At 50.7% G+C, this 13,359-nt stretch overlaps 1 protein-coding gene and 1 non-coding gene across 2 annotated transcripts in view; both read left to right on the top strand.

Annotated features, from left to right (window-relative positions):
• The window catches only part of ncanb (neurocan b), a 234,606-nt gene that overhangs the window by 142,673 nt on the left and 78,574 nt on the right, over positions 1–13,359 (top strand). The gene's annotated exons all lie outside the window — the stretch shown is intronic.
• LOC145358936 (U2 spliceosomal RNA) lies at positions 10,404–10,596 on the top strand. Its single transcript, XR_013889530.1, has one exon. It is a non-coding gene; the product is annotated as a U2 spliceosomal RNA (small nuclear RNA).

The following is a 13,359-nucleotide window of genomic DNA, read 5'->3' as shown; positions in this document are numbered from 1 at the left end:
TTCTCTGTGAATTACCATCACCATCATTTCTCAGAAATGTGAAAATTTACATCGACAGGGAGTACTGAGTATCTGCTCGTTGACTCTCGCTAACAATTCAATCCCGTATGTGGGAATTTTCTTCATGGATGAACATAGCTGTGTTAAAATAATCACTGGGAGATGGATGATGTTGCTGCAAAATCACTCCCAGGGCACTGCCTTCAACTCCAACTCAATATAACAGGTGCAGTTATTCAGGGACGCACGAGGATTTTGAATCCCAGCTCTCTTTACCTGCATGAGTTTCCTCCGGGTGCTCCAGTTTCCTCCCACACTCCAAAGACATGCTGGTTAGGGTGCATTGGCCGTGCTAAATTCTCCCTCAGTGTACCCGAACAGGCATTGGATTTGATTTATTATTGTCACGCGTATACAGCGAAAAGTATTGCTTCTTGAGCGCTATACTGACAAAGCATACCGTTCATTGAGAAGGAGAGGAGAGAGTGCAGAATGTAGTGTTACAGTCATAGCTAGGGTGTAGAGAAAAATTAGCTGAATGCAAGGTTAGTCCATTCAAAAGTCTGATGGCAGCAGGGAAGAAGCTATTGTTGAGTTGGTTCGTACGTGACCTCAGACTTATGCATCTTTGTCTCAATGGGAGAAGTTAGAAAAGAGAATATCTGGGTGTCCAGGGATCTAAATTATGCTGGTCTCTTTGCCAAGGCAGTGGGAAATGTAGACAGAGTCAATGGATGGGAGACTGGAGTGTGGCAACTAGGATATTTTCACAGTAACTTCATTGCATTGTTGATGTTAGCCTACTTGTGATTAGTAAATAAACTTTAGTTTTTCTATCAGAATGATTACATTAAGCACAAGAGGGTTGGTGCTGGCTGCAGCGTCATTTACTTTCATGCTTAGACAAGTAACCACACAGTGCAACATGGTGCCGTTCTCCCCCATCTCAATCCCTATTTAAAATAGATCCACAATGATTTTGGTTCAAATTAGGAGTTTGCAAGTGACACAAAAAAGTGGCCATATAGTTGAGAATGAAGCAAAAGCTGTGGGCAGCAGGAATCATACACAGTGGAGATGGAGGCCATTCGGTCCATCGCATCTGCACTGACTCTCCGACAGAACATCTTACCCAGGCCCAATCCCCATAACCCCACATATTACCTGACTCATCCCCCTAATTTGCGCATCTTTGGACACTGAGGGGCAACTTAGCACTGCCGATCAAGCTAACTTGCTCAGCTTTGTGGACTGTGGAAGGAAAACGGATTGTCAGGAATGTCTGATTAGTTTCAATGGTGGGGGTAGAATTCACAATAATGTTCAGGATGGGCTGACTGGCTGAATAATTTCTGCTATTTGCATTTTGGAGTGGCATGGTGGCACCGTGGTTAGCACTGCTGCCTCACAGGTTCGATTCCTGGCTTGAGTCATTGTCTGTGCAGAGTTTGCACATCGTCCCCATGTCTGCATGGGTTTTTCTCCGGTTACAAAGATGTGTGGGTTAAGTGGATTGGCCAAGCTAAATGGTCTCTTAGTGTCCAAAGTTTTAAAGTTTATTTATTTATTAGCGTCATATTTAGGTTTGTGTTAACAGTAATGAAGTTACTGTGAAAATCCCCTAGTCGTCACACTCTGGCGCCTTTCGGGTACGCTGAGGGAGATTTTAACTTGGCAAATGCACCTAACCAGCATATCTCTCAGATCGTGGGAGGAAACCGGAGCACCCATGCAAACAAAGAGAGAATGTGCACAGACAGTGCTCCAAGACCAGGAATCGAACCCAGGTCCTTGGTGCTGTGAGGCAGCAGTGCTAACCACTGTGCCACCATGCCATCCTAAAGTAGTGTAAGCGAGGTGGTTTAGCTGTGGTAAAAATGCACTGGGTTATGGGAAGAGGGCAACTGGGGGGAGGTTGCAGGGCAGGTGGGGGTCGGGGGGGGGTGGAACGGGGGTGGGGAATGGGCCTGTGTAAGATGATCTTTCGGAGAGTAGGTGCACACTTGATAGGCCAAATGGCTTCCTTCTGCACTGTAGGGATTCTCTGGCTTCTACCCTGTGGAGTGCTGCGACACATATCCTTTGATTCATAGTCTAGTCAGAGCTGCCAGGGAGAGACCATTTTGAAAATTGTTGTCATGGTAACCATCAGGATGGGAGCCATTTCTGTTGGTGGTTGATGCTGAGTTGAGAGTTTCGAGCTTGCTGATCCGGAGAGAGGACTTTAGGTGGACGTAATTCTCATTTCTGTAAATGTAATGAATCTTCAGTGGTGTAATGAGATGAGATACAAAGCGATGGAATCGGTGCTTATCGGAGCGGAGAGATCCCAGCGTCTGAAGTGCAACAGACTTAACACCAACGTGTTGACTGTGACACAGCATTCACTACGTGCACTGCCCAATCTTACAGGGATAATGAGTATTGGCAGTTCAGTCAGATAACTAATTCCCATCGTTTTATGGGATTGACTCTATTAGATGGGCCCCTTTGGGATGAGGTGCTAAACTGAGGCCCCATCTTATCCGCCATCCCCCCCCAGCGAGGTGTAAAGGATCCCATGGCAGTATTTAGATGAAGAACGAGGGTTCTGCTCCTCCGCAGAATAAATCTTCAATGGGCCTCAAATATCCCAAGATCCCAAGATGCCGGAATGTTGAAGTGCGGCCACTGTTGCCAAGTACGAAACGCAGCAGTCAGGTCGCACACAGCAAACTGCCACAAACACGAGAGTGACCAGGTAATGGCGTGAACTCTAACACGGGATCGGCACGGGTGAGGGTCCGACAACAGAAACCTCCGTTAACCTCGGGCGGGAATTTCCAGTCTCGTCCCGAGCGAGGCCGTAAAATCCCACCAAAATTGTGTTCTCCGTACCCGCCTCGCTGCCAACACAGGTGGAAAACTTGGCTCTCAGCCGAGCCTCTGCCCACAGCAGCGGGACCCTCAGCCGTCACCGAGGATTTCGGCAACCGTCTTTGACATTCGCTTAGAGGATATTATTAAACTAGAGAGAGTGCAGAAAAGATTTACTAGGATGCTACTGGGACTTGATGGATTGAGTTAGAAGGAGAGGCTGCATAGACTGGGACTTTACCCCCTGGAGCATGGGAGGCTTGGAGGTGATCTTAGAATCATAGAATCCCTACAGTGACAAAGGAGGCCATTCAGCCCATCGAGTCTGCACCGGCAACAATTCCACCCAAATCTTATCCCCACAACCCAAGCATTTACCCTAGTTCGTCCTTCTGACACTCAGAGGATGGTGAGTGTCAGAAGGTAGTAATTGAGATGGGTATAATTTAGCCTTTCAAAAAGTATTTAGATAGTTACATGGGCATAGAGGTATATGGGCCAAATATGGGTAATTGGGACTCGCTTAGTGGTTAAAAACTGGACAAGACGGGACAGTGGACCTGTTTCCATGCTGTTAACCTCATGAAACAGTAAGTGTGGTCTCAGTTTAGTGTCGCTGTAATGATTCACGCTCACAGACCTTGTCAAGAACACAAGGGGTATTCAATAATAAGGAAAAACTGGGCAGAGGCTGGCAACACCACCCTCCCCTCCCCACAATGCCCACCCCCCCCCACCCCCCTAGCCAGCTGCCCCAGTCACCATCACATCTTCATCCTTTCTTCCACCTCAGGTAGGTCTCCACTCCCTGAGGTGCTTACCCACTCTCGGGCCCAGGTGGTCCCTCAAGCCAGGTGACCCTCTTCTGCTGTGTTAAAGGGACAGTCACCCCGCCAGGACGGATCTGACGGTGCAGCGTTCCCGTGGCAGATTGAATCTCTGAGCTGAGTTCTCTTGAGTGAGATTCGAACCCACGGGTTTGTGACTCAGAGTCACACCAGCTGTGGTGACATCGCAATGATGAGTTGGAGCAGATTGATACGAGAGCGGGTGAAGCTGCTGCTGCTTTCTGAAACCAGTTTGTGCATGAAATGGCTGTCATGTTTATCGAGATTTGCAGTCTCTCTGTATAATTCCAAACTGATTCTCCCTTTTCCCGACTCGAATTATGTAAATCCAATAAAGGCACAAACAATGGTCCAGGTTCTTGTCCATTGATTTCTTTCTCCTTAGCTGTGTTTGTTAAAACAGGAGGAATCCAATGAAAGATAAAGCAAAAACAGGGTCCCACTAGGCACACTGTTTATCTTCTGCTTTTCGAAAGGTGAACTTTTGAACATTTGTGTCAGAAATGACACGGGTGGCATGGTGGCACAGTGGTTAGCACTGCTGCCTCACAGCGCCAGGGACTCAGGTTCGATTCCCAGCTTAGGTCACTGTCTGTGTGGAGTTTGCACGTTCTCCCCGTGTCTGTGTGGGTTTCCCCCGGGTGCTCCAGTTTGCTCCCACACTCTGAAGTTGCGCAGGTTAGGTGGATTGGCTTTGTTAAATTGCCCCTTTCTATCCAAAGATGTGTAGGTTAGAATCATAGAATCTCAACAGTACAGAAGGAGGCCATTTGGCCCATTGAGTCTGCACTGACTATAATCCCACCCAGGACCTATTCCTGTAATCCCACATATTTACCGTTAATCCCCTGACACTAGGGCCAATTTAGCATGGCCAATCAACCTAACCTGCGCACCTTTGGATTGTGGGAGGGAACCGCAGCACCCGGAGGAAACCCATGCAGACACGAGGAGAACATGCAGACTCTGCACAGACAGTAACCTGAGGCCAGAATTGAACCTGGGTCCCTGGCGCTGTGAGGCAGTAGTGCTGCCCAACATGGATTAGCCATGTTAAATTGCTTGTTAATGACCCAAGGTGTGTAGGTTTGGGGGATTAGTGAGATAAATATGTGGGCTTACAGGGATTGGGCAGGGAGGGTGGGTCTGGGTAACATGCTCTGTCAGAGAATTAGTGCAGAGTTGTTGGGCAGAATGGCTTCCTCCTGTACTGTATGGATTTGATTCTATATTTGCGATAAGCAGTGGTTAAACGAGGTAATCCTCTGGACGAGTTGGAACCTCACGGTGACAGAGGAAATCATAAAAAGAACAACACAAGACCTAGAATGTATTGGTCAAAAGGGAGCAAATTAGGGCAGAAAGTGGCAGTGAAAGTGGATGGAAGCTTCCTGTCAGAGAATCAGTACTGAGGGAGTGCCGCACTGTCAGAGGGTCAGTACTGAAGGAGTGCTGCACTGTCAGAGGGTCAGTACTGAGGGAGTGCTGCACTGTCAGATGGTCAGTACTGAAGGAGTGCTGCACTGTCAGAGAGTCAGTACCGAGGGAGTGCTGCACTGTCAGAGGGTCAGTACTGAAGGAGTGCTGCACTGTCAGAGAGTCAGTACTGAAGGAGTGCTGCACTGTCAGAGAGTCAGTACTGAGGGAGTGCTGCACTGTCAGAGGGTCAGTGCTGAGGGAGTGCCGCACTGTCAGAGGGTCAGCACTGAGGGAGTGCCGCACTGTCAGAGGGTCAGTACTGAGGGAGTGCCGCACTGTCAGAGGGTCAGTGCTGAGGGAGTGCCGCACTGTCAGAGGGTCAGTGCTGAGGGAGTGCTGCACTGTCAGAGGGTCAGTACTGAGGGAGTGCCACACTGTCAGCGGGTCAGTACTGAGGGAGTGCTGCACTGTCAGAGGGTCAGTTCTGAGGGAGTGCCACACTGTCAGAGGGTCAGTACTGAGGGAGTGCTGCACTGTCAGAGGGTCAGTACTGAGGGAATGCCGCACTGTCAGAGGGTCAGTGCTGAGGGAGTGCCGCACTGTCAGAGGGTCAGTACTGAGGGAGTGCTGCACTGTCAGAGGGTCAGTACTGAGGGAGTGCCACACTGTCAGAGGGTCAGTACTGAGGGAGTGCTGCACTGTCAGAGGGTCAGTACTGAGGGAGTGCCACACTGTCAGAGGGTCAGTACTGAGGGAGTGCTGCACTGTCAGAGGGTCAGTACTGAGGGAGTGCCGCACTGTCAGAGGGTCAGTACTGAGGAAGTGCTGCACTGTCAGAGGGTCAGTACTGAGGGAGTGCTGCACTGTCAGCGGGTCAGTACTGAGGAAGTGCTGCACTGTCAGAGAGTCAGTACTGAGGGAGTGCCGCACTGTCAGAGAGTCAGTACTGAGGGAGTGCCACACTGTCAGCGGGTCAGTACTGAGGGACTGCCGCACTGTCAGAGGGTCAGTACTGAGGGAGTGCTGCACTGTCAGAGGGTCAGTACTGAGGGAGTGCCACACTGTCAGAGGGTCAGTACTGAGGGAGTGCTGCACTGTCAGCGGGTCAGTACTGAGGGAGTGCCGCACTGTCAGAGAGTCAGTGCTGAGGGAGTGCTGCACTGTCAGAGGGTCAGTGCTGAGGGAGTGCCGCACTGTCAGAGGGTCAGTACTGAGGGAGTGCTGCACTGTCAGAGGGTCAGTGCTGAGGGAGTGCCGCACTGTCAGAGGGTCAGTACTGAGGGAGTGCTGCACTGTCAGAGGGTCAGTGCTGAGGGAGTGCCGCACTGTCAGAGGGTCAGTACTGAGGGAGTGCTGCACTGTCAGAGGGTCAGTGCTGAGGGAGTGCCGCACTGTCAGAGGGTCAGTACTGAGGGAGTGCTGCACTGTCAGAGGGTCAGTACTGAGGGAGTGCCGCACTGTCAGAGGGTCAGTACTGAGGGAGTGCTGCACTGTCAGAGGGTCAGTACTGAGGGAGTGCCGCACTGTCAGCGGGTCAGTACTGAGGGAGTGCTGCACTGTCAGAGGGTCAGTACTGAGGGAGTGCCGCACTGTCAGAGGGTCAGTACTGAGGGAGTGCTGCACTGTCAGAGGGTCAGTACTGAGGGAGTGCCGCACTGTCAGCGGGTCAGTACTGAGGGAGTGCTGCACTGCCAGAGGGTCAGTACTGAGGGAGTGCTGCACTGTCAGAGGGTCAGTACTGAGGGAGTGCTGCACTGTCAGAGGGTCAGTACTGAGGGAGTGCCACACTGTCAGAGGGTCAGTACTGAGGGAGTGCTGCACTGTCAGAGGGTCAGTACTGAGGGAGTGCTGCACTGTCAGAGGGTCAGTGCTGAGGGAGTGCCGCACTGTCAGAGGGTCAGTACTGAGGAAGTGCTGCACTGTCAGAGAGTCAGTACTGAGGGAGTGCCGCACTGTCAGAGAGTCAGTACTGAGGGAGTGCCACACTGTCAGCGGGTCAGTACTGAGGGACTGCCGCACTGTCAGAGGGTCAGTACTGAGGGAGTGCTGCACTGTCAGAGGGTCAGTACTGAGGGAGTGCCACACTGTCAGAGAGTCAGTGCTGAGGGAGTGCTGCACTGTCAGAGGGTCAGTGCTGAGGGAGTGCCGCACTGTCAGAGGGTCAGTACTGAGGGAGTGCTGCACTGTCAGAGGGTCAGTGCTGAGGGAGTGCCGCACTGTCAGAGGGTCAGTACTGAGGGAGTGCTGCACTGTCAGAGGGTCAGTACTGAGGGAGTGCTGCACTGTCAGAGGGTCAGTGCTGAGGGAGTGCCGCACTGTCAGAGGGTCAGTACTGAGGGAGTGCTGCACTGTCAGAGGGTCAGTGCTGAGGGAGTGCCGCACTGTCAGAGGGTCAGTACTGAGGGAGTGCTGCACTGTCAGAGGGTCAGTACTGGGGTGCCACACTGTCAGAGGGTCAGTACTGAGGGAGTGCCGCACTGTCAGAGGGTCAGTACTGAGGGAGTGCTGCACTGTCAGAGGGTCAGTACTGAGGGAGTGCCACACTGTCAGCGGGACAGTACTGAGGGAGTGCTGCACTGTCAGAGGGTCAGTACTGAGGGAGTGCCGCACTGTCAGAGGATCAGTACTGAGGGAGTGCTGCACTGTCAGCGGGTCAGTACTGAGGGAGTGCTGCACTGTCAGAGGGTCAGTACTGAGGGAGTGCTGCACTGTCAGAGGGTCAGTACTGAGGGAGTGCCGCACTGTCAGAGGATCAGTACTGAGGGAGTGCTGCACTGTCAGCGGGTCAGTACTGAGGGAGTGCTGCACTGTCAGAGAGTCAGTACTGAGAGAGTGCCGCACTGTCAGAGAGTCAGTACTGAGGGAGTGCCACACTGTCAGCGGGTCAGTACTGAGGGAGTGCTGCACTGTCAGAGAGTCAGTACTGAGGGAGTGCCACACTGTCAGCGGGTCAGTACTGAGGGAGTGCTGCACTGTCAGAGGGTCAGTACTGAGGGAGTGCCACACTGTCAGAGGGTCAGTACTGAGGGAGTGCTGCACTGTCAGAGGGTCAGTACTGGAGTGCCACACTGTCAGAGGGTCAGTGCTGAGGGAGTGCCGCACTGTCAGAGGGTCAGTACTGAGGGAGTGCTGCACTGTCAGAGGGTCAGTACTGAGGGAGTGCCACACTGTCAGCGGGACAGTACTGAGGGAGTGCTGCACTGTCAGAGAGTCAGTACTGAGGGAGTGCTGCACTGTCAGAGGGTCAGTACTGAGGGAGTGCCGCACTGTCAGCGGGTCAGTACTGAGGGAGTGCTGCACTGTCAGAGGGTCAGTACTGAGGGAGTGCCGCACTGTCAGAGGGTCAGTGCTGAGGGAGTGCCGCACTGTCAGAGGGTCAGTACTGAGGGAGTGCTGCACTGTTAGAGGGTCAGTGCTGAGGGAGTGCCGCACTGTCAGAGGGTCAGTACTGAGGGAGTGCTGCACTGTCAGAGGGTCAGTACTGAGGGAGTGCCGCACTGTCAGAGGGTCAGTACTGAGGGAGTGCTGCACTGTCAGAGGGTCAGTACTGAGGGAGTGCCGCACTGTCAGCGGGTCAGTACTGAGGGAGTGCTGCACTGTCAGAGGGTCAGTACTGAGGGAGTGCTGCACTGTCAGAGGGTCAGTACTGAGGGAGTGCTGCACTGTCAGAGGGTCAGTACTGAGGGAGTGCCACACTGTCAGAGGGTCAGTACTGAGGGAGTGCTGCACTGTCAGAGAGTCAGTACTGAGGGAGTGCTGCACTGTTAGAGAGTCAGTACTGAGGGAGTGCTGCACTGTCAGAGAGTCAGTACTGAGGGAGTGCTGCACTGTTAGAGAGTCAGTACTGAGGGAGTGCTGCACTGTCAGAGAGTCAGTACTGAGGGAGTGCTGCACTGTCAGAGAGTCAGTACTGAGGGAGTGCTGCACTGTCAGAGAGTCAGTACTGAGGGAGTGCTGCACTGTCAGAGGGTCAGTACTGAGGGAGTGCTGCACTGTCAGAGGATCAGTACTGAGGGAGTGCTGCACTGTCAGAGGATCAGTACTGAGGGAGTGCTGCACTGTTAGAGAGTCAGTACTGAGGGAGTGCTGCACTGTCAGAGAGTCAGTACTGAGGGAGTGCCGCACTGTGAGTTATACAACCATTTGTATAAGACATTAAAACAAGACTCTGCCTAGGTTCTCAGGTGGACGCTATAGAACTATCCCAAGGAAGAGCAGGGGAGTTCTCCATGACCTCCATTATCTCATCAGCCAACATCAATTAAGCAGATGATCTGGTTGTGATTACATTGCTTTTTGCGGGAGCTTGCTGTGCACAAGCTAGTTGCCATAGCACTCACATTAGAACAGTGGCGATGCTATAATATGTACTTGGCTGCACCATTCTCTGGGAAATGCTATATATGAATGCAATGGCTGGAATTCTCTGGCCGTTCACGCCCCCCCGCCACCTCCCGAGAGGACGGGGAATTTGGCGATCAGTCACCGCAGCGGGACAGGAGATTCCCACTGGCCCGAACGACCAGAGAATCCCACCCCAATATCCTTCCTCTTTTGACTTATCCATAGAAATCTTGGCCAGAATTTTACCGCCATGCCTACCCCAGAACTGTGGTGGGTGCGGCTCGCAGAACGGAACTCTCTGTTGGCCTCGAGCAGGACCTCACAAACCTCGCCTGAGCAAGGTCGTAAAATACAGGCCATTGTCTCGGCCTGATTTTAATAAGGGAATCAGATGCGGGCTCATTAACTATCTGCACTGAAATAGCAGCCAGTGGTTTGAGTGTATCTGTATCAGACGATCACCGACAGCGATTTCAGTGTTGATTTGTCAGCAAGTAACTTTAAAAGCCTTTGCGACAATCCCTTAGCCACACATGATTCACAGAAAAACTTTCAGTTCACCAGTATGGAAAGCTAAGTTGATCCTGTGGGACTTAATTAACTTTTGTTCTCTTCAGCTCTGGAGTACAAAGCTGCTTTGCTCATGAACAGTTGGGTTGTCCAATAGAACGGTTCAGGATGAACATACAGCAGGGAAAGCAATCTCATTATTCTACAAAACATATTTCAATCGATAAAAGAAGAAGTAAACTTTGTCCAGAACCAAAGCTGTTCTGAGTGACTGATTGTATTTAATTTTTTTTATATAGCAATTATAATGTCCTGAATCAGCGGGAATACTTGAAATGTTTGGCAAGATTGAGTTGTATCTATAAGGTGACTTTATTGTCGCAAAATGTCCCAGGACACTTCACAGAATCTTTATTTAGAATCTAAATCGCTTCTCGGCCTTTTGGCTAAGATCAAGTGTAGTATGGACATGCTGTGCTTGGTTGAAGTCATTAGGTTACATTTCAGCTCCATTTCAAGCAATTTTTTAAAAGCGACATCTCGGCTTTTTGGCTAAGATGCAAATGAAATCAAGCCTTGGAGGAGGAGCTACACCTACTCCAATCAGCTTGGATCATGTAGATCAAGCCCAAGACAGGAGATGAGAGCCCTGTTTTGTCAGCTTGGATCGGGAATGTCCCAACTTGTTGAGACTCTGAATTGGACTTGATTTGATTGAATTGGAATTAGAAAAAAAGGTTCGATGGCCTGCAACATAAAGAGATATCAGGATCAATGACTAAAACCAGGGTCAAAAAATTGACTCTTAAGGTGCATCTCAAAGAAGATAAACAGTCAGAGAAGTTGAGTGGGAAAATTTCAGAGCCTGGACGTTTGATAGCATTGCCATCAATGACGGAGGGATGAACATCAGGGCTATGCTAGTGTGGGAGGAACATAGAATCCCATAGAATTCCTACAGTGCAGAAAGAGGCCATTTGGCCCATTGAGTCTGCACTGACCACAATCCCACCGAAGCCCTATTCCCGTAACCCCACAAATTTACCCTGCTAATCCTCCTGACACTAGGGTCAATTTACCATGAACGATCAACCTAATAAGAAGCCTCGCAACACCAGGTTAAAGTCCAACAGGTTTATCTGGTAGCAAAAGCCACTAGCTTTCAGAGTGCTGCTCTGTCATCAGGTAAGTGGGAGTTCTGTTCACAAACAGGCCTTTAAAGAAACTCCATGTACAAAATAATGGTTGAAATGTGAGTCTTTACAGGTAATCAAGTCTTCAAGGTACAGACAATGTGAGTGGAGAGAGGGTTAAGCACAGGTTGAGGAGATGAATATTGTCTCCAGCCAGGAAAGTTAGTGAAATTTTGCAAGCTCGGGCAAGTCATGGGGGTTACAGATAGTGTGACATGAACCCAAGATGCCAGTTGAGGCCGTCCTCATGTGTGCGGAACTTGGCTGTCATCATGACAATCAGCGCATCTTTCAGACTGTGGGAGGAAACCAGAACATCCCCATGCAGACACAGGGAGAACGTACAAACTCCACACAGACAGTGACCCGAGGCTGGAATTGAACTTAGGTCCCTGGCACTGTGAGACAGCAATGCTAACCACTGTGCCACTGTGTTGCCCAGTCCAATGCAGTCCAAAGATGTGCAGATTAGGTGGATTGGCCATGCTAAATTGCTCCTTAGTGTGAGGAGGACTAGCTAGGGTAAATACATGGGGCTTATGGGCATAGGGCCTGGAGGGGACGGTGGCTGGGGCAGATTCAATGGGCCAAATGGCCTCCTTTTGCACTGTAGGATTCTACAGTCTCTTGAGTGTATGGGGCTGGGGGAGGTTACAGAAACGGGGAGCAGTGAGGCCCTGGAAGGATTTGAAAACAAAGGTGAACGTTTTAAAATCCAGTCACTGCCACACCCAAAGGCTATCTTGGTCATGGAGCCTACAGGATGGACGGTTGGACGGGATTTGGTGTGAGTTAGGATGTGGATGCTTTGTAGGGGGTACAGAAGAGGTTTACCAGGATGTTGCCTGCCCTGGAGGGTATTACCTTAGAGGAGAGGTTGGATAAACTCAGTTTGTTCCCACTGGAACGATAGAGGTTGAGGGGTGACCTGATGGAGGTTCGCAAGATTATGAGTGACATGGACAGAGTGGATAGTCAGATGGTCCTCCCTAGGGTGGAAAAGTCAAGTACTCGGGGACGTAGGTTTAAGATGCATGGGGAAAAGTTTAGAGGAGATGCGCGAGACAAGTTTTTTACACGGAGAGTGGTGAATGTCTGGAACACGTTGCCCGGGGAGGTGGTGGGAGCTGGGATGATAGTGGCATTTAAGGGGCAACTAGATGAATCCATGAATAGGATGGGAATGGAAGGATTCGGACTCCGTAAGTGCATATGGTCTTAGTTTAGTCAGGCATCATGATCAGCGCAGGCTTGGAGGGCCGAAGGGCCTGTTCCTGTGCTGTACTGCTCTTTGTTCTTTGATTTGGATGGGCCTGAGTTTACTGAGGGTGGAAGATCAGGAGCTCTTTGGAATATGGTCAGATCCAGACCTAACAAAGGTTGGCGAGTTAGGGAGGTGGAACGAGATGGGCACGGTGATGGAAAGGTTGTGAGGCCGAGAGTTCTCTCAGTGTCATCAGCCTGATTTTCACTCTATTGGGAACTGGGCAAAGCTGACAAGCAAAGGCCTCCCGATCTCAGCAAGACCTCACCTTTTATCACTCAGGTGGTAAATTTGTTTGTCATGAGCATTTATTTGTTTGTGGGATGTGGGCATCGCTGGCAACACCAGCATTTATGGCCCATCCCTAAGTGCCCCTGAACTGAGTGATTGGCTGGACCTTTTCCAAGGACAGTTATGAGTCAATTACACTGCTATGGATCTGGAGTCACATGTAGACTCATACAGTGTAGAAGAGGCCCTTCAGCCCATCATGTCTGCACCAATACCTGAGAAAAAACCTGACTTCCCACTTAATCCCATTTACCAGCACTTGGCCAATAGCCCTGAATGTTATGATGTGCCAAATGCTCATCCAAGTACTTTTTAAAGGATGTGAGGCATCCTGCCTCCACCACCCTCCCAGGTAGCGCAGTCCAGACCCGGTAAAAACATTTTTCCTCACATCCCCCTTAAACCTCCTGCCTCTTACTTAGAACTTGTGTCTCCTCACCCTTTAACTAATGGAAACAGCTGCTCCCTATCCGTCCTGTCCATGCCCCTTATAATCTTGTACACCTCAATTAGGTCGCCCCCTTAGTCTTCTCTGCTCCAACGAAAACAACCCAAGCCTGTCCAACCTCTCTTCATAACTGAAATGTTCCGTCCCAGGCAGCATCCTGGTGATTCTCCTCTGCACCCCCTCCAG

This window comes from Carcharhinus amblyrhynchos, chromosome 26 (assembly GCF_965287045.1).
Source record: "Carcharhinus amblyrhynchos chromosome 26, sCarAmb.v2.hapA, whole genome shotgun sequence".
NCBI classification, from domain to species: Eukaryota; Metazoa; Chordata; class Chondrichthyes; order Carcharhiniformes; family Carcharhinidae; genus Carcharhinus; species Carcharhinus amblyrhynchos.
This window is presented reverse-complemented; position numbering and strand designations above follow the sequence as displayed.